The sequence below is a fragment of the Delphinapterus leucas genome, unplaced genomic scaffold (assembly GCF_059928025.1).
Source record: "Delphinapterus leucas isolate spDelLeu-1000000601 "Yukka" unplaced genomic scaffold, BTC_Dleu_Yukka2 spDelLeu_asBTCV2_sq31, whole genome shotgun sequence".
NCBI lineage: Eukaryota > Metazoa > Chordata > Mammalia > Artiodactyla > Monodontidae > Delphinapterus > Delphinapterus leucas.
The window spans coordinates 14,102,856-14,130,415 of NW_028322240.1; the positions used below are offsets into that span (position 1 = coordinate 14,102,856).

The following is a 27,560-nucleotide window of genomic DNA, read 5'->3' on the forward strand; positions in this document are numbered from 1 at the left end:
TGCTCTAGGAAACCAATTACCCACATGCCCAATTAGCCACACACTCAGTTGCCAACTGTCAATCAAGGGTCTAGTGACCTTTACCAGACTTTCTTTTCTTTCTGTGTCTAGCCTAACAATGATTATCTAACTGAACTCTTTTCCTATCAAATGTCCCTGCCAAAAGTAAATTTGGGAAGTGGCCTTCTAGGGTCCATTTCCCTACTGTGCCTGATAGTAATAAAATTTTGATACACGCTCACAGCTAAATTGTCTGAAAACTTTTCTTTAACACTTGGAACACTCACCTGGTACAATAACATGAGTGAAAAATGAATTTATGTTTCTTTGAGCCATTAAATTTTGTTCTCTATTTCAGCAGCCAAATCTACCCTAATGTGTTCATATTTGATAAATGTGCTTAAATTTACTATATGCTTTCTTTGTACCAGAGACTATACTAAGCACTTTACATGCATTATATGTCACTAAACTCTATTTCCTTCCCATAGTAAATACCCACAGCTAGGATTGGATGCCAGGGCAGGGACCACCACCACTAATAATAATCGTAGTTGTAGCAGCAATAACAACAATAATAATACTAGTTAATACTTACTGAATGCTTTCTATGAGCCAAGCACTGAGCAAACTCTTTATACCTTATTCTTTACAACCTTATGGGGATTCTTCTTAGAAAAAACAAGCAACCGATCCAAGTTTTATCACTAGTGTTAATTCACTGCATTTAGAAAATGAAAGGAAATTTACTACTTTCCTAAGACAAATTCCTGACAGTAAAGCTCAAGACAATCACCTTGGCTGAGGAAGATCCAGAGAAAATGAAGCTCCTCTTAAAAGGGATATGATTCCCCAGAGCATATCAGCATCATTGAGACAGAACTGGTGGTGGGATTTTTTTTTTTTGCTTTCCTCAAAGGGACACTATTTTTATAGCCTGAGAAGCACCAGACACTTTTGTTGTTTAGGGCTATCTCACTGGTCCTTCCGAAGGCAAAAATTTGAAGGTGATCTTCAAGACTTTTCTCCTAAGTGCCCCTACCCTTCAGGAGAGAGAAATCATCAAATTCTGTCCCCAAAGACTTGACTGTGTTCTAAACCAACCTCAGATTACAGGCACAGGAGGAAGAATTCGATTTTGATTTGAAGAATGGGCTGGGCCTGGAATACTTTTCCAGCCTTTTTTCTAAGGAGGATTTAAGAATTGATATATTCATGTTGCACTTCAGTGGGGTTGAATGGATTTTTTTGGTTTTGGTTTTGGTTTTGGTTTTGCTTTTGTGGTTGTGTCCATGAACACAAGGAGAGGCTCAGTTCTGCAGAGCTCTGCACATGCACTCACCCTGGTCCTGAAGGAGTGGGGTGTCCTCCCTAGAGAACCTCTGTGGCCCTCTCTGGTGAACCAACCTCTTGAGACTGCACAGAACTCAGCTTCTCCAGTGACACACTCAGGCAACAAGAAAGAAACAGCTGAAACAATGTAGAGATGCCCCCCGCCCAGTGTCAAGAGAGGACTGATTGCCCCACCTGTCTTTTGAAACTAAGAAAAAAATCCTGGAATTTATAGACATTTTCAAGTTACGGAAGTCTCAAGAGAAAGATATTTGGAGTCCCTGCATAGGAGGAAGAGTTTAAGCAATATTAGAAAAAGAATTCATCCACCTATGCATCCATCCATTCATTTTACAAATAATTATTGAGGACTTACTATATGCCAGGCCCTGTTCAAAATCTAGGGGAGGAGGGAGAATCAGGGAAGTACTGGTCAAGGGTACCAAGTTTCAGTTACGCAAGATGAATAAGTCGTAGAGATCAACTGTACGCCACAGTGCCTATAGCAAGAGTGCCCAACCCCCAGGCCGCAGACCCATACCCGGCCGAGGCCTGTTAAGAACCAGGCCACACAGCAGGTCAGCGGTGGGAGAGCCAGTGAAGCTTCACCTGCCACTCCCCATTGCTCGCATTACCGCCTGAATCATCCCCCACCCCCACTCTCACCCCCAGGCCGTGTAAAAAGTCTTCCACAAAACCAGTCCCTGGTGCCATAAGGTTGTGGACTGCTGGTCTATAGTTAACAACAATGCATTGCACACTTCAAAATGTGCCAAAAGGGTAGCTCTTACGTTAAGTGTTTTTATCACAAAAATAAGTAAGTAAAGAGCGTGGGAGGAAACGCTTGGAAGTGATGGATATGTTTATGACACTGATTGTGGGAATGGTTTCACAGGTGTATATTTATCTCCAAACTCATCAAGTTGTATACATTAAATATGTACAGCTTTCTGTATAACGATCACACTTCAATAAAGTGGTTTTAAAAAACCCTAGGGATACAACAGTGAACAAGGTAGTCAAAGAGATGTGACTACATTTGTAACCCTTGTTGTGGTTCATGCAAGCATCAAATATAGATTTTGTACTGGCACATGTGTTTTTTTTCAGCTTCCACTTGCGTTCTCACTCACCCAGCCATCTTGAGAAGTGCATCTAGCCCTCACCCAGGAGTAGGGGCATCCACGTACAATGTTGGTTACGTGCAGCCAAGCGCTTGCCTCATTGGCCCTCCCCCAAGACTGAAATTCTCCTCAAGAGGTCATCCCTTAGGGTTCAGACTTGTGTAAATGTGGGGAATTCCCTGGTGATCCAGTGGTTAGGACTCCACACTTCCACTGCTGGGGGCCCAGGTTCACTCCCTGGTCGGGGAACTAAGATCCCACAAGCCTCGCAGCACGGCCAAAAATAAATAAATTAATTAATCAATTAATTAAAAATACACAGACTTGTGTAAACGTTAGAGTCCCCATTTAAATGCAAATATCCCTGCAGCCATGACACATTTACATCATTGTCATTCATTATCACCTTTCAAGTGTAACAGCAACTGGGAAGTCTAAGAAATCCTGGAGAGGGAGAGAACCTAAGAGTGCTTCCAGGAAGAAAGGGCTAACTGGTGGCCTCAGCAGGAATATAGGAAGGGGGTTGCCAAGAGATTGAAGAAAGGTGAACTGATCACATACTTCCACTTGGAGAGACCGAAGGACATTCTTGAAGGAGGTACCAGAAGGCAACAGGACAATCAGTAACAAACTGAATGATGTCTGCTATTGGACTATGTAATCAACTACTCATGTATATTTCCAGATATATCTGAACCTCTTAATGGTTCACAATCATTTTTGGAAGTAGGTGTGGTATACCTTATGTAACAATATAGAGAAATATCTACTTACCAGGAGAGCCCACCCACCACCAAAATTGTTTACTAGGATGAATAACTAAATTAGAAGCTTTGATGAGGAAGGAGGCCTCCAGGAGGTGCTTGATGATCACTCTGGGGCTAATTCCAGGGTTTGGTTTTGTTGACAAGGGTCTATAAATTGGGGACACAAGCTGAATAGGCTGGATAATAGTCTTCAGAGGCTGTTTGGAGTAAGAGGGGGGAATGACAATGTCACTGGCAGAGGACAGAATAGGGATGAGGGTTTTATTAGTTCTCTAATGTGTGGTCCCTGATGCAAATCATCTTCCCTATTTCCTCATGAAATCTTCAGTAAAAGTCCATTTTTCTTAACGTGTCCTGCTACTGGAGGTTCACCAAAGACCTTAGGGAATAGCATGAGCACCAGTCATCCACAGCAGTCTACCACACCTCACTTCCAATTATAAATACTTAAAGAACTGGAGTTGTACAAGGCCCAATGCATGCAGCCTGCTACATAATGCAGCATTAGGTTTGGAGATGGGATTTTTTTCAAATTTTATTTCTTTTATTGAAATATAGTTGATTTACAATGTGCCAATCTCTGCTGTACAACAAAGTGACTCAGTTATACACATATAGATGTTCTTTTTATATATATTATTTTCCTTTATGGTTTATCACAGGATATTGAACATAGTTCCCTGTGCTATACAGTAGGACCTTGTTGTTTACCCATTCTATACATAATAGTTTACATCTGCTAATCCCACACTCCCAATCCTTCCCTCCCCCACCCCTCCTCCCCCTTGACAATCACAAGTCTGTTCTCTATGTCTGTGAGTCTGTTTCTGTTTCGAAGATAAGTTCATTTGTGTCATATTTTAGATTCCACATATAAGTGATATCATATGGTGGTTGTCTTTCTCCTTCTTTCTTACTTCACTTAGTATGATAATCTCTATTTGCATCCATATTGCTGTGAATGGCATTATTTTGTTCTTTTTTATGGCTGAGTAGTATTCCATTGTATATATGTACCACATCTTCTTTATCCATTCATCTGTTGATGGGCATTTAGGTTGTTTCCACGACTTGGCTATTGTAAATAGTGCTGCTATGAACATAGGGGTGCATGTATCTTTTTGAATTATAGTTTTATCCAGGTATATGCTCAGGAGTGGGATCACTGGATCATATGGTAGTTCTGTTTTTAGTTTTCTCAGGAACCTCCACACTGTTTTTCATAGTGGCTGCACCAACTTACATTCCCACCAACAGTGTGGCAGCGTTCCTTTTTCTCACACCCTCTCCAGCATTTGTTATTTGTAGACTTTTTAATGATGGCCATTCTGATAGGTGTGAGGTGGTACCTCATTGTAGTTTTTATCTGCATTTCTCTAATAATTAGTGATGTTGAGCATCTTTTCGTGTGCCTACTGGCCATCTGTATGTCTTCTTTGGAGAAATGTCTATTAAGGTATTCTCCCCATTTTTCAATTGGGTCGTTTGTTTTTTTGTTGCTGAGCTGTATGAGCTGTTTGTACATTTTGGAGATTAAGCCCTTGTCTGTCGTGGAGATGGGATTTTTAATGGTGGTGAATGTACTCAAACTACAGTGCTTTGATGGGGCAATACCAAATCAGTGCTTTTTATTCAAAACCAGGTTTATACTTTTCAAGAATGAAAGTGTCTAATCCTCAAAGTTAGGAGAACATAGCAGGCATAATTTCCCCATTTTCAGGAGGCATGTGACTCTGGATTGACAAGGCTAGAGAATTCCACCAAGGTCACTTTTCCCAATGAAGACAAGAATTAGAGAACCTGGATCTCCACTGAGAGACAGACATAATCCATGGGTCCTGGGAGTCACATTCGAACATAGAGCTTCATGAAATTGATCTCCTAAAAGTAAATTCCATTTTCTTCTCCATCAAAAGGCTGCTGAGACACCATTGGGTGGCACTATTGCTTACACTTTAAAATTTCAGATAGTAAAGCAAAGCCACGTTTCAAACCCAGAAGCAGAAAGAATAGCAGAACTTTCTCCAAGAAGCTCTAGAAGACAGCATCCTACCGAGATGTATCGTCAATACAGCTCAACTACAGAAGGTTTAAAATAGGTAAAATATGATTTCTTGGAAAATAACCCAACTCACATAAAAGACATAATCTACCAGATCCAATGAGCATCAGTATCCTCATTACAATTTCCATGCAACTTGACATCCTAAAGAGCTCTTTTCTTCATCCGAGATGGATTGCCAGCAATTGTCACTCACTTCTGTTTAGGGAATAATGGGGGAAGGCATACTGTTTTGTGGCTTTTGCTTTCTGCAAACATGCTTAAGCCTTGGTTAGTCGATTACCCCCATGACTCCTATATCCATTTACAGTAATTTCTATTAAGAAAAGTTCCACCTCTTGCACTAATGAGGGCTCTGATGGTCAACTCAAGGTCCCTAGCTACTATGTTTAGCTGCTATCGCTGCTTGGACATCTAAGACCTTTCTCTGCACTACAGAAAAATGGATCTTTGAGGAATATAATGATTCTCATTACTCCTCCTCTGACACCCACGTCACCAGCAGACAGAAATCAGCACAGGGGACAGCCAGCAAATGAACACTGGGAACAGTTGTTACAGTTACCATTGTCTGGCATAACACACACAAGCACACATGTGCCACACACAATGGGATTTTATTCAACACAGCAGCCTTGTATTAATTACATTTTTCACCATTAATACTTTTTCACTAATTTAAATAGCTCCCTCCATGCTGCTATCCCAGAGTAAAACCAGACATGTCCACTGCTAATTGCATTACAATAAAAGAGTGCACTATCACAATGAATTACATGTGCCACCTTTTTTCAGTGGCACATTCCCAGCTCATGACAGCCAGAGAAACAACAGGAGAAAAGAGAGAACCAAAAACATAATCCATATATAAAATGAGAAGAAAAAGACAATAGAAAATTATCCCAAAGTTTGATGCAGTGGATATGACTGATGGTGAGAGTCCTCCCCATTCAAGCCCGGCTTCTAAGGAAACTGAGAAGAAAAAGCCCAAGACAGAGATTTTAAACAAAGTCCTTGCCTTGCTACTCAGTGTGCTCCACAGAGTAGTAGGAATGGCATCATCTGAGAGCTTGATAGAATGCAGGTTCTCAGGCCTTACCTAGACCTAATGAATCAGGTTCTTCATTTTAACAAACACGCAGGTGATACGCGTGCACATTAAAGTCTGAGAAGCTCTGCTCTAGTTCGCCGGGGTATGAGAAAACAGAAGCTTCCTAATGATGGAGGGCCAGTTCCTACGATTTGGCTAGGATGAACCTAGCAGAGAAGGTTAAGAAAGGAAGTAATGTTTTAATTTTTTTCAATGTGTTACAGGGCCTCTTGCCCATAAATTCTGAGACAGAGTCAACTAGACAATGTGTTGACGCTGACAAATTATTATTATTTTTTAACACCTTTATTGGAGTATAATTGCTTTACAATGGTGTGTTAGTTTCTGCTTTATAACAAAGTGAATCAGTTATACATATGTTCCCATATCTCTTCCCTCTTGCGTCTCCCTCCCTCCCTCCCTCCCTCCCACCCTCCCTATCCCACCCCTCTAGGTGGTCACAAACCACCGAGGTGATCTCCCTGTGCTATGAGGCTGCTTCCCACTAGCTATCTATTTTACATTTGATAGTGTATATATAAGTCCATGCCACTCTCTCACTTCGTCCCAGCTTACCCTTCCCCCTCCCCACGTCCTCAAGTCCATTCTCTAGTAGGTCTGCGTCTTTATTCCCGTCCTGCCCCTAGGTTCTTCATAACCATTTTTTTTTAGATTCCATATATATGTGTTAGCATACGGTATTTGTTTTTCTCTTTCTGACTTAAATACTTTCGATATCACCTATTCCTATATTCTAGTTAGTGTCACAGACCAAGGAGTGTCTGGAGAATGAGAACTGCAGTCATGAAACAAAGCATGGGTAAGAGAGTTCCCTTTCTCTCTGTCATACACAAGCAGGACCACCTTCCTTTCACGCAGATGTCAAAAGCAAGCATGGTAGGCATGTGTGTACCTGTTCTGACGTGAGGACGCCTGGAAGAGTTCAAACATATCTCCTTTACCCACTGTTTGCTTTGAGTCTCCATGAAAATCCGCATTTTGAACCTATATTTCCCCCTACCAGGCAAAAACAGTTAATAATAATAATAATGGCAACATCAGAGAAGAACAATGAGAAATACAGATTCTTTTCATTCATTTATTCATTCTACAATAGTCATTGCCCATCTTCTGGGTGCTAAGCAGGGTTCTAAGCGCCATAGGTACATCAGTGAACAAGAGAGACAAAACTACCTGCTTTCATGGGGTTTGCATTCTTCTCAGGGGAGACAGACAATAATCAATAAACTTAATAGTAAGTCATATAGTATGTTAGATGCTGGTAAGTGCTATGGAAAATAACAGAACAGAGAGGAGCATTGGGGGCAACAGGGAAGGGTCTGCAATTTTAAGTAGGAAGGTCAAGGGAAGTCTTAATTGAGAAAGACTTGCAGCTAAGCGGCGAGTGAGACATGCAGATTTCTGAGAGAGGAGCATTCTGACATCTTGAAGAAAAGAGAGGAAATTTATGGAGCCGAATGATCAAGTAGAAAAGTAAAAGGAAATAAAGTCAGCCAGGTAATAAGGGTATGAATTAAGTAAAGGCTTTTACTTTAAATAAAATTAAAGTTAAATAAAAACTTTAGCTTTTACTCTGAGTCAGATGGGAGGTCAATGGAGCTTTTTGAGCAGAAGAGTAGCGTGATCTTGTATGACTCTGGCTGCTGTTTGAGAATAGACTATGGGGATAAGCAAGAATGGAAGCACAGAGACCAGTAGGTAGGTTTCCACAATCACATACATCAGAGATGACAGAAGGTTGGACTAAGGTGGTAATAGCAGAAGTGGTGAGAAGTGGTTAGATTCTAGATACCTTTTGAAGATAGTACCTACAAGACTTGCTGATGCTTTGGATGTGGGTATGAGATACGGAAGGAAATCAAGGATGATAAAAGTTTATGGCCTAAGCAGTTGGAAGATTGGGAAAGATGTGAATAGGGCACGTTTGTGGGAGGAAGATCAAGAGTTTCTTTTGCACAGGTTGGGCTTGAGATGTCTATTAGACAGCCAGGTGAGGATCCCAGATACAGGAGCTCAAAGATGGGGTACTGAGCAAAGGATATAAATTTGCACGTTGACAGCACATGCAGCTGCTTAAAGCCATGAGATTGGACAAGCACCTCTAGAAGAGGAGTAGAGATTGCTAAGACTGTGCCCGAAGTACTCCAATAAGCGGTGAGGGAGAAGAAGGAGAACCCCCAAAAGAGAATGAGAAGGAGCAACCAGTGAAGTAGAGGAGAACCAAGATCTGACCAGGCAAAACAAATCATTCTACTTGTTCCTCTATGGCAAAATTACATTTTGGAGATTTAATCAGTAAAATATTTTACTTTTGTTTCTCTTTGTCAGAGCATGATGTTTTCCCCTTCATCATTCTTCTGTTTAAACAAGATCTTGGTCTTCTTTCTCTCTGGGAAAGGTAGACAATGAAGAAACACAAAGAAAGATAAAGGTCAACCTTAAGTTTCCAAAAGCAAAAGTCCTAACGCAAACAAATGTTTTGTGGGAAACAACTGTTTAGCTACTTTTTTACTGACACAATGAGAAGAAAAAAAAACTTCTCTGGGCACTGGGCAAGGAGAAGAGTTAAAGGGGATGCAAAAGATGTGAACACTTCCAAAGAGCTTTTATTTCCAGTTCTATCGCTTATTGGTGTATGACTTAGGGGAGGCATTAAGTTTTATAGGTCTCAGCTTCCCCATCTCTGCGAAGGAGCCCTGCATTTGGCCCCTTCCTGTGTAGTCCAAAAATGAGGGGATGATAAGACAGACAGACAGGCTGTCTGTCTGTCATGCACAAACACCAGATAAGTCCATGATACCACACGAGCCCTTCAGAACTTGGATGTCCTAGAGATAAGGAAGGAAAGCAGAAAATCCTGACTTGACTTAGTACAGCTAGAATGAACTAATATTGTGTTTTCTGCTATCAAGAATAGTCTCAAAAATGAGACCAATGATATCAAAACCTAAAGTGACTTTTTTTGCACAACTAACTATTAACTCCACACCTTTACTATTACTAGCCTTCAAGGTTCACTTCACATTTTCTCTCTTCCACGAAGACCTTCTTGATAGGCCCACCAGGCTATGTTACTCAGTTGATACTCAACACACAAAGTCTTGCATTGTTAGTTATCTTTTATGAATATAGCTTATGTCACCTCCTTGAATTCATCAATACTTTCAATTCAACAAGGCTTTTTTAGAGCACTGTATAGAATTCCTTTCAGCCACAAATAACAGTGGATATGGCTTGCACAATTTCACGATTTAATTCTGTTTCTGGCAATTTCAGGACTGACGCAGAGGTTTACCAATATCAACCAGTACCCAGACTCTCTCTACCTTTCTGATCTGCGGTCCTTACCATGTTATCTTTTTATATTTGGCCTTCCTTTTTCAAGCAATGTGGCTGATTTAGCTGCAAACATCACATCTTCACACAACCAAATTTAAGACCAGAGGAAAGGAGTTGATCTCCTTACCATCTCTTTTTATTCAGAAGCAAAAGCCCTCCCAGGAGACTTCTCCTTACACCTAATTAGCCACAGCTTGGTCACATGGCCACACCTAAACCTCCCTAGCAAATAGGAATTACCAAAGTAGGTTTAGACCCTGGACTCTGGAGTGGTTCATTATTTCCAGAGTATGTTGTAGCCTGAACAAAATTGGGGGTGGGGGAGTCTGTAAACTTAGGAAGAAGTAAGAAACAGCTGCTATGTAAGCTAAGCAGCTAACAGTGTTTGATACAAGCACCATGTTCAAGGCATCCTTGTAGTCCCTGTTTAGAATATAAGAATGAGTTAGGCAACTACAGGTTATGAGCCCAGTGGTTAGACACACAGATGCTGGATCCAGACTGCCACAGTTCAACCTGGTTCCTTTACTTACTAGCTGTTTGTCAGTAGATGAGTCACTTACAGACCTTGCAGCTTCAGCTTCCTCAACTGTAAAATGGGGGTAAAAATAATACTGACCTTAAAGGATTGCTGTGAGCATAAAACGAGGAGACATACATAAAGCACTCAGCATGGAGTATAGCACTCAGTAAGTAAATAGTCAGTGTTAGCTATTACTACTATTTCTCTATTCTCCATGGTAAGCAAATAACATGCTAGGTGCTCTTAAAGGTACTGGGACCCAAATGAGATATGATCTCTGCTCTCCCACAACTTGCCTTTCCCTGACCCCAAGCCCACTCCTCAGGTTGACCACTCTTGACAGTTTGATGTCTACCCATGTATGTGGATACCCCTCATTTATTTTTATTAAAATGCTATCATATTATCATTCATTCATTCAATAAATATTTACCAAACACTTACTATATGCCAGGGACTGTTCTAAGAGCTGGAAAAACAAGTGAATGAAACAAGTTCTTCAGAAGCATGGTCTCTTCACAATAAAGTTTTCTTCTCAGTCTTCTTAAAGATCTACCTCTTTCTTATTAATAGCTTTCTGCTATCCATTACATGATTCTGCCAAAATGTATTTAACTATTCCCTTTTTAACAGACATTACGGTTCTACTTTTCTACCATTAATTACATGCAAGATCTTGATGAACTGCCTTTAAATGGATCCTACGAACACACAGGAGTTTTCTGTTGGCTAGCTTCCTGAAGCAGCATGCTATATCATACTTCTTCCCTTTTCTCAACACTCGGTACGGTGTTTTACACGCAAAGGGCGTTTCAACAACATATACTCAATGATCATTCTCCACAACCGTCCCTACGGTTCAAGAATCCCTTGAACTTTCTGTATGACTTTTTTTTTTACGTTTCAATGAGAGACTGAATTCTTGCATTGAAACAAATAAAAATGTAAAATCCTAATTCTATTTTGTAGGATTTAAGTTATAATTCACTCCAGTTTATTAAAAGACTGCTTTGGGGCTTTCCCACCAACAACGTGGCATTTTTAATATATTCTCATTATTCATTTTTTTAAAAACTGTTCTTTTAAGGAACAAATTTTCAAACTGGCTTTTGAAAGGGTCCCCAGAGGACTGCTATGAATTGCTACTGGCGTGAAGAAAACCAAATATTTACCATGTGGAATTATCATCTGTATATCCACAGGAGCCCTTCCCGGAGGCTGTCTGGGGACCAGCGCCCCTGAATTGCATTTACACTATGTGACAAACAGCAGGGAAGATGTCTTCTCCTGTGTCTTGCCCGTCTGATGTGGGCACCAGTAAGTGACAAACGAGCACAAATAGTCTGTTTGTGTTGAATGGGATCGATGTGGGCTATCACTTATTAAAGCGCTTAATAAATGTGCACTTTTTTACGTGTGTGTTATTTAATTACAAAGGGGAACGGAACTTCAAAGGCATACACCCTGCAATTTTGTAAAATTACATGTAGGATCAGTCAGTGATGGCTATGAAGGGGTAAAAAAATGTCGTACTTCAGTAATTTGTGAACTTGGAGGATAAGAGGATGTTTGAGAGTGAAGAAGGCAGCAAAAACTGCTTAGGTGCATAAAAGTTCAAATGTTCAGGGGGGAAATGAACCTGAGTGGCTTAGAGCATTTTTTCAAACTCTTTTGACTGCAACCCACAATAAGAGATACATTTTATGTCATGACCCCATGCAGACACACATATACGTGACACACACACATGACAAATGAAAGTCTCATAAAATAATACCCTTACTACATGATATTTTCCATCTTATTCCATCCATTTCCATTTTTAATGAGGTTTTTGACCCACTAAATTGATTTCAGGACTGACTGATTGAAAGTTTATTATTATTGATGGTCAGTAGCTATCCACGATAATTAGGGGGAAAAAGTCAACTTCATGAAAGATAGGAAACTCAGGCACATAATTGTCACATACCTCAAGTTTTAGAGTCACTATGACCTGGGTTTTAGTCCTAGCTCTATCACTAGTCTATCACTTGGGAAAGGTGCTTAAGTTTCATAAGCCTCCATTTCTCCTTCTGTGAAATAGGGATAATAATGGTATCTATTATATGATAGGCTTTCAAATGATAGCTACCATCACCAACATCAGGAGGGAGATGATGATGGTGATGTACTCACTCAGCTTGAAATATGTCCCAGAAATGTGAACATAATCCAGGGGAGAGCAAGCCCTACAAAATGCAAGAAACTTCTGTGGTGGTATCATTCTATTTACAAATTATACAGTCACCCAAATAAAGGTTTTCTACAAAAAGAGTGATCGTGTTTTCCAAATCCTAAAAGGCACAGTTTATAAGATAGTGCTAAGACAAGTACATACACAGGCATGTTCATAGCAGCACTATTCACAGTAGCCAAAAGGTGAAAACAGCACAAACGACCATCAACAAATGAATGGACAAATACACGGTGGAACATTATGCAGTCATAAAAAGCAATAAAGTACTGAAACATGCTACAACATGATCCTCCAAACCATGCTGAGAGAAAGAAGCCAAACAAAAGTCACATACTGTATGATCTCATTTATATGAAATATCCAGAATAGATAAAGCCATAGAGACAAAACGCTGATTGATGGTTGCCAGGGGGTAACGGGAAGGAGGAGAGGGAGAAAATGCTCAGCGGGTAGGCGGTTTTACTTCAGAGTGATGAAAATGTTTAACTAGACAGAGGTGGCAGTGGCACAACATTATGAATGTACTTGCTGCCACTGAATTGTTTGCTTTAAAATGGTTCATTTTATGATATGTGACTTCCATCTCAATAAATTATTTTTCATAAATAAGAAACCCAATAATTATTAGGAAATTTTATTACCAGCTCCCTTCATATAAATATAATATTATTATTACATTGTTATTCTTTTTTTTTTTGCAGTACGCGGGCCTCTCACTGTTGTGGCCTCTCCCATTGTGGAGCACAGGCTCCGGATGCGCAGGCTCAGCAGCCATGGCTCATGGGCCCAGCTGCTCCGCAGCATGTGGGATCTTCCCGGACTGGGGCACGAACCCATGTCCCCTGAATCGGCAGGTGGACTCTCAACCACTGCGCCACCAGGGAAGCCCCTACATTGTTATTCTTAAAAGATTGGTACAATCCAGAGGCATTAAGTCTGTCTTAATAATATTCTGACTAAAAAAAAAAATTCACAGATTCTCCTCAAGAGACAGAAAGAGAAGGCAGCATCTAAAGAAAGCAATGTATTTAATAAAATGCAAAACTCCCACAAGAGCCACACAAATAGATGGAAGACGGAATACCCAGTCAAACTTAAATGCAAAAACATGGCACAGACCTAAAGGAAGAAAGTCGATATTCATGAATATTTTTAAAAGGCAAACTTACTTATTGAATCTGGAGATGATACCTGTAAATGGGGAGACCACTCTCACGGGACCAACAAGCTGGAGGAGAGAGAGAGAGAGATTAAGAGAAAATACATTTTTTCAATTTTTTCTTATTGAGATATATTTGACATACAACATTTTGTAAGTTTAAAGTACAACGTATTGCTTTGATATATTTATATTGCATTATAATTACCAATGTAGCGTTACCTAACACCTTTACCCAGTCACATAATTATCATCTCTCCTAGTGTTGGGAACAATTGAGATCTCATTTCTTGGCAACTTTAATTTTTTTTTTAGTTTATAATAGAGTTTTGTGTCTATAACCATTGTACTGTATATTAGGTCTCCAGGACTTACTTATCTATTAGTTGCACACAATAAAAAATTAATAGGAGCAATGTGACACTCTATTATTTAGGTGTCTTAAAACACCTATAATTTGGTGTTTTTAAAAAGGTATAAAATTGGACTTAGGAGCTATCCATTAAAAAAAAAAAAAGATGTGGGTTTTCAATTAAAGAACTGCTGTGTGGCTGCTTAAAAAAAAGCAAAGTTAGATTTCACTGATAGAAGTACAGTGCTCATATCCAAAGAAAAGGAAGATAACAGTCCCACTATAATCACTGTTCCGAGTATCACATTTTAAGAGAGACACTGATCTACTATAATATATTCAAAGGAGAACACATTTGGTTGGCAAATGGTCTAGGAAAATATTCCAACAAAAACTGGAGGTATATTGCCTAGGGGAGAGAAAGCAAAAAGAAATACAAGACAAAGAAGCTTAGCGGTCACATTCTAAATGAACAAATAAGAAATGAAAAAAATTACAGCGAAAATTATCTATTGAAAAACTCCTCACAAACAACAAGAATTTACTGTATAGCACAGGGAACTATATTCAATATCTTATAATAAACTACAATGGAAAAAATTTAAAAAAGAATATAGATGTATACATATATATATATGTATTGCAATGTAACCGAATCACTTTGCTGTACACCTGAAATGAACACAATATTGTAAGTCAACTACACTTCAATTTTAAAAAATCCTCTAAACCACCTACAGAATACATACATATATATATATATATATACACACATATACTTTTGTTTATATACACTGAAGTTTGAAAACCTCAGAGGGAACAAACAAAAGGAAAGCATCTATGCAACTGAATGGGCTTCAAATCTTTAGGATAATTTATCAACTCAAGAAGTGAATGGGAGGCTGTATTAGTTTCCTAGGGCTGTTGTAACAAAATACCACAGACTTGAGGGCTTAAAACAACAGAAATGTATTTCCCCCACAATTCTATACAGATGCTAGACATCTGAAATCAACATGTCAGCAGGACCACACTCTCTCTGAGACTTGGGATGGACTCCTTCCTTGCATTTTCCTAGTTTCTTATAGTGGCATCAATCCTTGGTGTTCCTTGGCCTTGTAAAAAATTAATAAACAGAAACCTCAATTAAATAGAGTCAGGAAACCAGAAGGGGGAGCTCTCGTGCCCTGGGATGATAGCAGAGCCCACGAGGAGGAAGAAAGACCTCCTCTTCTCTCCTGGCAACAACTCAGCCAATGAAAAGCTCTTTGTTTTTCTGGAGTCATTGTTTACTATAGCCGTCCAGACTTCCTTTTCCCCTCTATAAAAATGCTGTCCTTCCCTTGCTGTGCTGGGACTTGCACACGGCTTGCCATGGTTGTAGACCCAAAACGGCAATTCTCTCCTGATCCTGAATAAACTCGTTTTTGCTGGAGAAATAACTAGCAGTGTATTTGTTTTAGGCCAACAGCCTGCAGCTGCATCACTCAAATCTCTGCTTCTGTTGTCATGTGACATTCTCCCTGTGTGTCTCTGTCTTCACATGACACTTTTCTTTTCTTATAAGGACACTAGTCATGTTGGATTAAGGCCCACTCTAATAATTACATCTTAACTTGATTACATCTGCAAAGGTCCTACTTCCAAATAAGGTCACATTCACATATACCTATCTTTTTGGTGCACACAATTCAACCCATAATAGAAGAATAAGCAAAATAGATTCTAAAGTAAATTTGCAAACAGCAAGGTGTCCACCATTAGGTTTCATAGTAAGCCCTTATAACATCAACAGATGTTACAGATGTTTGTTGATGTGATAATTAATGTTTGCTAGGCTTCCATCTAAATTTTCCTTGTTCCAACCCACATGCATACCATATGAAACTGAAAACTTTGGAAAGTTTTGGGAAGGAACTTGGCCAGCTGTTTTCTGTCTTTCTAAATTGACATTCTTCTGTGCTGACCCCAGTAACCAGCTTTACTTTCCTGCCCATGGGCAGCTTTCTGGGGAGGTCAGGTTCTAAAGCCACCAGGTAAGTACATTCAGGTGAGATGGAACGGTCTTGGCCTCACTACTTAATAGCCACAGGCTTCAGTCACCTCATATATAAAATGGAAACAGTAACATACCCCCCTCACAAGGTCATTGTGCATAAGTGAAGTAATATCTGTGAGAAATACAGTGAGAACAAATGCTTGTCCCTTGCAAGTGCTCAACAAATGGCAGCTATGTTCATTGTAATTATTTAAACAAGCTCTATCGTGTGAAAAGAGATTTAGTGAATTCTACAGTGATTTTAAGTGAATTCTCACTTACAGTAGTAAGTAAGCAATTATAGGGATCCATAAGTGGTCTGGTCTGCTTTGCAAAACAGAGTTCCCCATTGACAGATATGTGTAAACGAGGCTGTACCCATCTGTCAGGGATGCCACAGGAAGTTTGCTCTTATCTGGACATAGAGGGATAACACCTACCTTACAGCGTTATTGTAAAGACTAAGAAAATCACAAAGGAAAAAGGCGTGACTCAGCAGTTGAAATATAGCGAGGCGTTCACAGGTGGTATTACTAATCACGTTTGTTACTAGGTCATTGTTAGAGAAGATTCTTGCCCAGAACAGAAAAATCAATTGAAAGACTCCCTTCCAATTCTCAGCTGACATAGTTTTACAGGAAGACCTGCTGCTGAGTATATTTTCTAGTTTATTTAATATCCGCCTTGTGAATAAAGAAATAAACCTAGGGGTCTAAGGGCTGAGATTTTGAGGACTCATAAAAATGTTTATTCTGAGATATTCATGGCAGCATTGTTTTTAAAAAGTTAAGACTGAGAAATAATTAAAACACACAAAGTTAGAGAATTGGATAAATAAACAGTAGTACATGACTAAGAACACAGGCTCTGGAGTCAGCAGGCCAGGTCTGAAGCTCCACTCAGCCTTTGGCAAGTTGAACTCTCTCAGCCATGCTTTACTTTTATTCAGAGAGTGGTTGTGAGAATTAAAGCAGGTAAAGCATTTAGCATAGCACCCGACATAATAACAAGCCTTCAGTGACGGCGATGATGCTGTGGGTCTATCTCTTCTTGCTTCGTAAATAAAACTAGTATATGTAGCTAAATTTTCTTTAAGTAGGTCATACAATAGAGAAACGACAATACACTAACCCAATGATGAAAATTAGCATTACCAATGGTCATTGTGTACCTCCAGATGTGATATGCTAAGACAGATATGACATCACCAAGTAGAATTCTGACCAGGAATATGTAATCTGAGCATAGTCAAAAAAAGCAACAAATAAACCCAAATTGAGGAACATTCTATAAAATAAATGGCCTTTATTCCAAAATGTCAGTCATGAAAGGCAAAGAAAGGTTAAACACACAGTTCCAGATTAAAGGAGACCAAAGAGACATGACCACTCAGTGCTATATTTGATCCTGGACTAGACCTTGGGCTAGAGGCAAAAAAAATGTTGTAAAAAACATTATTGGGGGAGCTTCCGGGAAGATGGCGGAAGAGTAAGACGCGGAGATCACCTTCCCCCCCAGAGATACACCAGAAATACATCTACGCGTGGAACAACTCCTACAGAACACCTACTGAACGCTGGCAGAAGACCTCAGACCTCCCAAAAGGCAAGAAACCCCCCCACGTACCTGGGTAGGGCAAAAGTAAACAGAATAAACAGAGACAAAAGGATAGGGACGGGACCTGCACCAGTGGGAGGGAGCTGTGAAAGAGGAAACGTTTCCATGCGCTAGGAAGCCCCTTCGCGGGCAGAGACTGCGGGTGGCAGAGGGGGAAAGCTTTGGAGCCGCGGAGGAGAGCGCAGCAACAGGGGTGCGGAGGACAAAGCGGAGAGATTCCCGCACAGAGGATCGGTGCCGACCGGCACTCACCAGGCTGAGAGGCTTGTCTGCTCACCCGCCGGGGCGGGCGGGGCTGGAAGTTGAGGCTCGGCCTTCGGTCGGAGCGCCGGGAGAGGACTGTGGTTGGTGGCGTGAACACAGCCTGCAGGGCTAGCCGTGCACCACGGCTAGCCGGGAGGGAATCCGGGAAAAGGTCTGGACCTGCCGAAGAGTCAAGAGACTTTTTCTTCCCTCTTTGTTTCCTGGTGCGCGAGGAGGGGGGATTAAGAGCGCTGCTTAAAGGAGCTCCACAGACAGGCGCGAGCCGCGGCTAAAAGCGCGGACCCCAGAGACGGGCATGAGACACTAAGGCTGCTGCTGTTGCCACCAAGAAGCCTGTGTGCGAGCACAGGTCACTCTCCACACCTCCCTTCCGGGGAGCCTGTGCAGCCCGGCACTGCCAGGGTCCCGGGATCCAGGGACAACTTCCCCGGGAGAACGTACGGCGGGCCTCAGGCTGGTGCAACGTCACGCCAGCCTCTGCCGCCGCAACCCCACCCCGCACGCAGTGCCCCTCCCTCCCCCCCGGCCTGAGTGCGCCAGAGCCCCCGAATCAGCGGCTCCTTTAACCCCGTTCTGTCTAAGCGAAGAACAGACGCCCTCCGGGGACCTACACGCAAAGGCGGGGCCAAATCCAAAGCTGGGCCCTGGGAGCTGTGAGAACAAAGAAGAGAAAGGGAAATCTCTCCCAGCAGCCTCAGAAGCAGTGGATTAAAGCGCCACAATCAACTTGATGTCTGTGGAATACATGACTAGACAACGAATCATCCCAAATTGAGGAGGTGCACTTTGAGAGCAAGATTTATGCTGTATAGCTTTGCTTCCCGCATTTGTCCTACGGTTCTAACCGTCCGTTTTTTTTTCTTTGTTTTTTAATTATTTTTCTTAATAATTATTTTTTATTTTAATAACTTTATATTTTATCTTATTTTATTTTACTTTTCTTTCTTTTTTTCCTTCCTTCCCTCCTTCCTTCCTCCCTTCCTCCCTCCCTCCATCCCTCCTTTCTTTCTTTCTTTGTTTCCTTCTTTCTTGCTTGCTTTCTTTCTTTCTACTTCTACTAATTCTTTCTTTCTACGTTTTCTCCCTTTTATTCAGAGCCGTGTGGATGAAAGGCTCTTGGTGCTGCATCCAGGAGTCAGTGCTGTGCCTCTGAGGTGGGAGAGCAACTTCAGGACACTGGTCCACAAGAGACCTCCCAGATCCACATAATATCAAATGGTGAAAATTTCCCAGAGATCTCCATCTCAGCACCAGCACCCAGCTTCACTCAACGACCAGAAAGCTACAGTGCTGGCCATCCTATGCCAAACAACTAGCAAGACAGGAACACAACCCCACCCATTAGCAGAGAGGCTGCCTAAAATCATAATAAGTCCACAGACACCCCAAAACACACCACCAGACGTGGACCTGCCCACCAGAAAGACAAGATCCAGCCTCATCCACCAGAACACAGGCACTAGTCCCCACCACTAGGGAACATACACAACCCACTGAACCAACCTTAGCCACTGGGGACAGACACAAAAAACAACGGGAACTACGAGCCTGCAGCCTGCAAAAAAGGAGACCACAAACAGTAAGATAAGCAAAATGAGAAGACAGAAAAACACACAGCAGATGAAGGAGCAAGATAAAAACCCACCAGACCTAACAAATGAAGAGGAAATACGCAGTCTACCTGAAAAAGAATTCAGCATAATGATAGTAAAGATCATCCAAAATATTCGAAATAGAATAGATAAAATGCAAGAAACATTTAACAAGGACCTAGAAGAACTAAAGAGGAAACAAACAATGATGAACAACAAAATATATGAAATTAAAAATACTCTAGATGGGATCAATAGCAGAATAACTGAGCAGAAGAACGGATAAGTGACCTGGAAGATAAAATAGTGGAAATAACTACTGCAGAGCAGAATAAAGAAAAAAGAATGAAAAGAACTGAGGACAATCTCAGAGACCTCTGGGACAACATTAAACGCACCAACATTCAAATCATAGGGGTTCCAGAAGAAGAGAAAAAGAAAGGGACTGGGAAGATATTTGAAGAGATTATAGTTGAAAACTTCCCTAATATGGGAAAGGAAATAGTTAATCAAGTCGAGGAAGCACAGAGACTCCCATACAGGATAAATCCAAGGAGAAATATGCAAAGACACATATTAATCAAACTGTCAAAAATTAAATGCAAAGAAAACATATTAAAAGCAGCAACGGAAAAACAACAAATAACACACAATGGAATCCCCATAAGGTTAACAGCTGATCTTTCAGCAGAAACTCTGCAACCCAGAAGGGATTGGCAGGACATATTTAAAGTGATGAGGGAGAAAAACCTACAACCAAGATTACTCTACCCAGCAAGGATCTCATTCAGATTTGATGGAGAAATTAAAACCTTTACAGACAAGTAAAAGCTGAGAGAGTTCAGCACCACCAAACCAGCTTTACAACAAATGCTAAAGGACCTTCTCTAGGCAAGAAGCACAAGAGAAGGAAAAGACCTACAATAACGAACCCAAAACAATTAAGAAAATGGGGATAGGAACATACATATCGATAATTCCCTTAAATGTAAATGGACTAAATGCTCCCACCAAACGACACAGATTGGCTGAATGGATACAGAAACAAGACCCATATATTTGCTGTCTACAAGAGACCCACTTCAGACCTAGAGACACATACAGACTGAAAGTAAGGGGATGGAAAAAGATATTTCATGCAAATGGAAACAAAAAGAAAGCTGGGGCTTCCCTGGTGGCGCAGTGGGTGGGAGTCCGCCTGGTGGCGCAGTGGGTGGGAGTCTGCCTGCCGATGCAGGGGACAAGGGTTCATGCCCCGGTCCGGGAAGATCCCACATGCCGCAGAGCAGCTGGGCCCGTGAGCCATGGCTGCTGAGCCTGCACGTCCAGAGCCTGTGCTCTGCAACGGGAGAGGCCACAACAGTGAGAGGCCCACATACCGCAAAAAAAAAAAAAAAAAAAGAAAGCTGGAGTAGCAATTATCATATCAGACAAAATGGACTTTAAAATAAAGACTATTACAAGAGACAAAGAAGGACACTACATAATGATCAAGGGATCGATCCAAGAAGAAGATATAACAATTGTAAATATTTATGCACCCAACATAGGAGCACCTCAATACATAAGGCAAATACTAACAGCCATAAAAGGGGAAATCGACAGTAACACATTCATAGTAGGGGACTTTAACACCCCACTTTCACCCATGGACAGATCATCCAAAATGAAAATAAATAAGGAAACACAAGCTTTAAATGATACATTAAACAAGATGGACTTAATTGATATTTATAGGACATTCTATCCAAAAACAACAGAATACACATTCTTCTCAAGTGCTCATGGAACATTCTCCAGGATAGATCATATCTTGGGTCACAAGTCAAGCCTTGGTAAATTTAAGAAAATTGAAATTGTTTCAAGTATCTTTTCCAACCACAATGCTATGAGACTAGATATCAATTACAGGAAAAGATCTGTAAAAAATACAAACACATGGAGGCTAAACAATACACTACTTAATAACGAAGTGATCACTGAAGAAATCAAAGAGGAAATTTAAAAATACCTAGAAACAAATGACAATGGAGACACGACGACCCAAAATTTATGGGATGCAGCAAAAGCAATTCTAAGAGGAAAGTTTATAGCAATACAATCCTACCTTAAGAAACAGGAAACATCTCGAATAAACAACCTAACATTGCACCTAAAGCAATTAGAGAAAGAAGAACAAAAAAATCCCCAAAGTTAGCAGAAGGAAAGAAATCATAAAAATCAGATCAGAAATAAATGAAAAAGAAATGAAGGAAACGATAGCAAAGATCAATAAAACTAAAAGCTGGTTCTTTGAGAAGATAAAAAAAAATTGATAAGCCATTAGCCAGACTCATCACAAAAAAAAAGGGAGAAGACTCAAATCAATAGAATTTAAAATGGAAAAGGAGAAGTAACAACTGACACTGCAGAAATACAAAAGATCATGAGAGATTACTACAAGCAACTACATGCCAATAAAATGCACAACCTGGAAGAAATGGACAAATTCTTAGAAATGCACAACCTGCCAAGACTGAATCAGGAAGAAATAGAAAATATGAACAGACCAACCACAAGCACTGAAATTGAAACTGTGATTAAAAATCTTCCAACAAACAAAAGCCCAGGACCAGATGGCCTCACAGGCGAATTCTATCAAACATTTAGAGAAGAGCTAACACCTATCCTTCTCAAACTCTTCCAAAATATAGCAGAGGGAGGAACACTCCCAAGCTCATTCTACGAGGCCACCATCACCTTGATACCAAAACCAGACAAGGGTGCCACAAAGAAAAAAAACAACAGGCCAATATCACTGATGAAAAGAGATGCAAAAATCCTCAACAAAATACTTGCAAACAGAATCCAACAGCACATTAAAAGGATCATACACCATGATCAAGTGGGGTTTATTCCAGGAATGCAAGGATTCTTCAATATATGCAAAAGAATCATTGTGATAAACCATATTAACAAATTGAAGGAAAAAACCATATGATCATCTCAATAGATGCAGAGAAAGCTTTCGACAAAATTCAACACCCATTTATGATTAAAAAAAACCTCCAGAAAGGAGGCATAGAGGGAACTTTCCTCAACATAATAAAGGCCATATATGACAAACCCACAGCCAACGTCGTCCTCAATAGTGAAAAACTGAAAGCATTTCCACTAAGATCAGCAACAAGACAAGGTTGCCCACTCTCACCACTCTTATTCAACATAGTTTTGGAAGTTTTAGCCACAGCAGTCAGAGAAGAAAAGGAAATAAAAGGAATTCAAATCGGTAAAGAAGTAGTAAAGCTGTCACTGTTTGCAGATGACATGATACTATACATAGAGAATCCTAAAGATGCTACCAGAAAACTACTAGAGCTAATCAATGAATTTAGTAAAGTAGCAGGCTTCAAAATTAATGCACAGAAATCTCTGCATTCCTATACGCTAATGATGAAAAATCTGAAAGTGAAATCAATAAAACACTCCCATTTACCACTGTAACAAAAAGAATAAAATATCTAGGAATAAACCTACCTAAGAAGACAAAAGACCTGTATGCAGAAAATTATAAGAAACTGATGAAAGAAATTAAAGATGATACAAACAGATGGAGAGATATACCATGTTCTTGGATTGGAAGAATGAACATTGTGAAAATGACTCTATTACCCAAAGCAATCTACAGATTCAATGCAATCCCTATCAAACTACCACTGGTATTTTTCACAGAAGTAGAACAAAAAAATTCACAATTTGTATGGAAACACAAAAGACCCCGAATAGCCAAAGCAATCTTGAGAATGAAAAACGGAGCTGGAGGAATCAGGCTTCCTGACTTCTGACTATACTACAAAGCTACAGTAATCAAGACAGTATCATACTGGCACAAAAACAGAAAGATAGATCAATGGAACAGGATAGAAAGCCCAGAGATAAACCCACTCACATATGGTCACCTTATGTTTGATAAAGGAGGCAGGAATGTACAGTGGAGAAAGGACAGCCTCTTTAACAAGTGGTGCTGGGAAAACTGGACAGGTACATGTAAAAGTATGAGATTAGATCACTCCCTAACACCATACACAAAAATAAGCTCAAAATGGATTAAAGACCTAAATGTAAGGCCAGAAACTATCAAACTCTTAGAGGAAAACATAGGCAGAACACTCTATGATATAAATCACAGCAAGATCCTTTTTGACTCACCTCCTGGAGAAATGGAAATAAAAACAAAAATAAACAAATGGGACCTAATGAAACTTCAAAGCTTTTGCACAGCAAAGGAAACCATAAACAAGACCAAAAGACAACCCTCAGAATGGGAGAAAATATTTGCAAATGAAGCAACTGACAAAGGATTAATCTCCAAAATTTACAAGCAGCTTATGCAGTTCAATATCAAAAAAAACAAAGAACCCAATCCATAAATGGGCAGAAGACCTAAATAGACATTTCTCCAAAGAAGATATACAGACTGCCAACAAACACATGAAAGAATGCTCAACATGATTAATCATTAGAGAAATGCCAATCAAAACTACAATGAGATATCTCACACCAGTCAGAATGGCCATCATCAAAAAATCTAGAAACAATAAATGCTGGAGAGGGTGTGGAGAAAAGGGAACCCTCTTGCACTGTTGGTGGGAATGTAAATTGATACAGCCACTGTGGAGAACAGTATGGAGGTTCCTTAAAAAACTACAAATAGGACTACCATATGGCCCAGCAATCCCACTACTGGGCATATACCCTGAGAAAACCATAATTCAAAAAGAGTCATGTACCAAAATGTTCATTGCAGCTCTATTTACAATAGCCCGGAGATGGAAACAACCTAAGTGTCCATCATCGGATGAATGGATAAAGAAGATGTGGCACATATATACAATGGAATATTACTCAGCCATAAAAAGAAATGAAATTGAGCTATTTGTAATGAGGTGGCTAGACCTAGAATCTGTCATACAGAGTGAAGTAAGTCAGAAAGAGAAAGACAAATACCGTATGCTAACACATATATATATGGAATTTAAGGGGAAAAAAATGTCATGAAGAGCCTAGGGGTAAGACAGGAATAAAGACACAGATCTACTAGAGAATGGACTTGAGGATATGGGGAGGGGGAAGTGTAAGCTGTGACAAAGCGAGAGAGAGGCATGGACCTATATACACTACCAAACGTAAGGTAGATAGCTAGTGGGAAGCAGCCGCATAGCACAGGGAGATCAGCTCGGTGCTTTGTGACCGCCTGGAGGAGTGGGATAGGGAGGGTGGGAAGGGGGGAGACGCAAGAGGGAAGAGACATGGGAACATATGTATATGTATAACTGATTCACTTTGTTATAAAGCAGAAACTAACACACCATTGTAAAGCAATTATACTCCAATAAAGATGTAAAAAAATAAAAAACAAAAACATTATTGGGACAATTGGCAAAACGTGAATATGAACCATAGATAAAAGTACTGTATTAATTAACTTCTAAATTTAATAACTGTACTGTGGCTATGTAAGAAAATATCTTCGTTCTTAGGAATCGGGCACTGAGGTATGATGAAATAAAGGGGCCTCAGCCATGCAGCCTCCTGTCATATGGTCCAAAAAATTAAAATTTATATATATATATGTACACATACATACACACATGCAGAGAAAACAAGAATGAGAATGATAAAGCAAATGTGGCAAAATGTCAAAAATCAGTGAATTTGGGTAAAGAGTATTTGGGTATTCTCTATACTAGCAATTTTCCTTAAGTTTAAAATTATTTCAAAGTTAGTTGTTTGTTTTTTTAATCTATAGAGAAGGGAAAGTACTGGGAGTAGAGATGAAACAAAATTGGCCACAAGTTGACCACTGTTGAATCTGAGTGATGAGCACATGGGGTTTATTATACTCTTCTGCCTACTATTGTATATATTTTTAAATCAAGTCATAAGGTACCATGATAAAATGATTGTTTTGTAAAACGTCTGTGTGCTCATACATGTAATAGTGGCATATGTGTGCGCAAGTCTGTGTATATGTGGCTGATTATGGTGTGTGCACATTTGTACACACACATGAATGTGAGCAACTGTGCACACATATGTACCAAAGACTATTTACCAAAGGGTCCAGAGTGCCTCTTTCTCAACAAGGCTACACAGAATTTGATCTTGAGAAACTTAACACTCTCTTCCTCAACTTTCCCTTCTGTAAAATGTGAATGACAGTAGGAACTACCTCCTCTGGTTATTAGTGAAGTTTAAACATGTTAATATATGTAAAATGTTTAGAACAATGCCTTACACTGCTTTTACTATTATTTTTTAGGTAGTAGCATCATGGGTAATTTTTGCTGTCTCCTTTACACCTTTCCTTATTGTCCGAACTTTCTTTTTTACAGTAACTTCATAGTCTGGAAAAAAAAAAAAAGAACTTTTTTTATTTTAGCAAAATAACAGAGAGAAGGAAGGAAAGAAGGAAGGGAGGAAGGGATAAAGAGAGGAAGGAAAGAAAGGAGGAGAGAAGGGAGGGAGGGAGGGAAGATTTGCCCTCTAGGGCTAATTCCAGTTTCTCCTACAGCTGAACTCTTCATTGGATCATTTTTTTTTATAAATTTACTTATTTTATCTATTTATTTTTGGCTGCATTGGGTCTTCGTTGCTGCAGGTGGGCTTTCTCTAGTTGCGGCGAGCGGGGGCTACTTTTCATTGCATTGTGCGGGCTTGTCATTGCGGTGGCTTCTCTTGTTGCGGAGCACGGGCTCTAGGCGCGCGGGCTTCAGTAGTTGTGCCACGTGGGCTCAGTAGTTGTGGCTCGTGGGCTCTAGAGCACAGGCTCAGTAGTTGTGGTGCATGGACTTAGTTGCTCTGCGGCATGTGGGATCTTCCCAGACCAGGTCTCAAACCCGTGTCCCCTGCATTGGCAGGCGGATTCTTAACCACTGCGCCACCAGGGAAGCCCCCATTGGATCATTTTAATCGCTATTATTTGAATAAGACTTGAGGGGATTTTTCCCCCCCTGGAAAATTAAAAATTATTTTGTAATGCAAATGGTCCTTCTCTGGTGTATTTGTCCTATAATTAGGGAATTGGAAGTTTCTTAAAGGCAATGCAAACGTGAGTGCCCATTCAGATAAGGGCAATCTTTTCTCTTTTCCTAATTTTAATTTTGAACTTTTTTTAAAATATAAAAAATAAATAAATTTATTTTAAAATGTAGTTACCCAGATCAGTATATAATTACAAATGTGGTGTCATAAAGGAAGGTGTCACACTGTATATACTTCAAATTTACTTTTGATTATCTACTACTAGTAATAACTTTGACTAACACTGGTTGTGGTATTAATTAGGAGATTTCCAGTTGTGACAAAAACCCAACTGAAAGTAGCTTAAGAGAAAAAAGGAATTTATTGGTTCACCCTTGGCACACCCAGAAGCAGAAGCTTAAATGATAACTCCCTTTGAATTTCCAGACCCCACCTTCCTCCTCAGTGTTAATTCTCAGGTAGCCTCTCTCAATGGGGCCAAAGAGATGGTTACTGGCAATCCAGGTATACAAGGATCTATAAAATTCTAGATCCAGGGGAAAGAGAAATGCCCTCTGTCCCAAGGTCCCTGTATCAAACCCTTAAAGAAGACCTGATCTGCCCAATTTGGACCATGTGCTCTTTCTGAACCAATCCTTCAGGCCAAAGGAATGAATGCTCTCATTGGTCAGCCTGGATCCTATGCCCACGCATTTTGCCTGGGGTACTGGCAGGATAGATGCCATCCAAACTCTAAAGAATGGTTGTCGTACCAGCATAAGAGGTGTTGGATGGTCAAAAGCCATCCGGCCACCCCATGGCAGTGTCTGAAATTCTGTCTCTTCACGAAGCCTTCATAATAGAGTGCACACTCCGAACCAAATTCAGGCAGGTAGGGATAGAAGGCAAAGGCTTCCAGCTTCCAGCTTGGTCAATGTCTTAGCAGGCTGAGTCCACCAGAGGTCAGGGCAGAGCACAAAGCAGGAATGGTCCAGGAGCTGGCTCTTCAACCCTGCTCAAATCAGCAGCTCACACCTCA

At 40.3% G+C, this 27,560-nt stretch overlaps 1 long non-coding RNA gene across 2 annotated transcripts in view; it reads right to left on the minus strand.

Annotated features, from left to right (window-relative positions):
* Positions 1 to 2,014: 2,014 nt before the first annotated feature.
* The window catches only part of LOC149743981 (uncharacterized), a 42,098-nt gene continuing 16,552 nt past the window's right edge, over positions 2,015 to 27,560 (minus strand). For both annotated transcript variants that reach the window (XR_016391603.1, XR_016391602.1), the window contains 2 exons: positions 13,667 to 13,725; positions 2,015 to 8,785 (listed from right to left, as the gene is read on the minus strand). This is a non-coding gene — a long non-coding RNA (uncharacterized LOC149743981). The remainder of the gene's footprint in view (positions 8,786 to 13,666; positions 13,726 to 27,560) is intronic.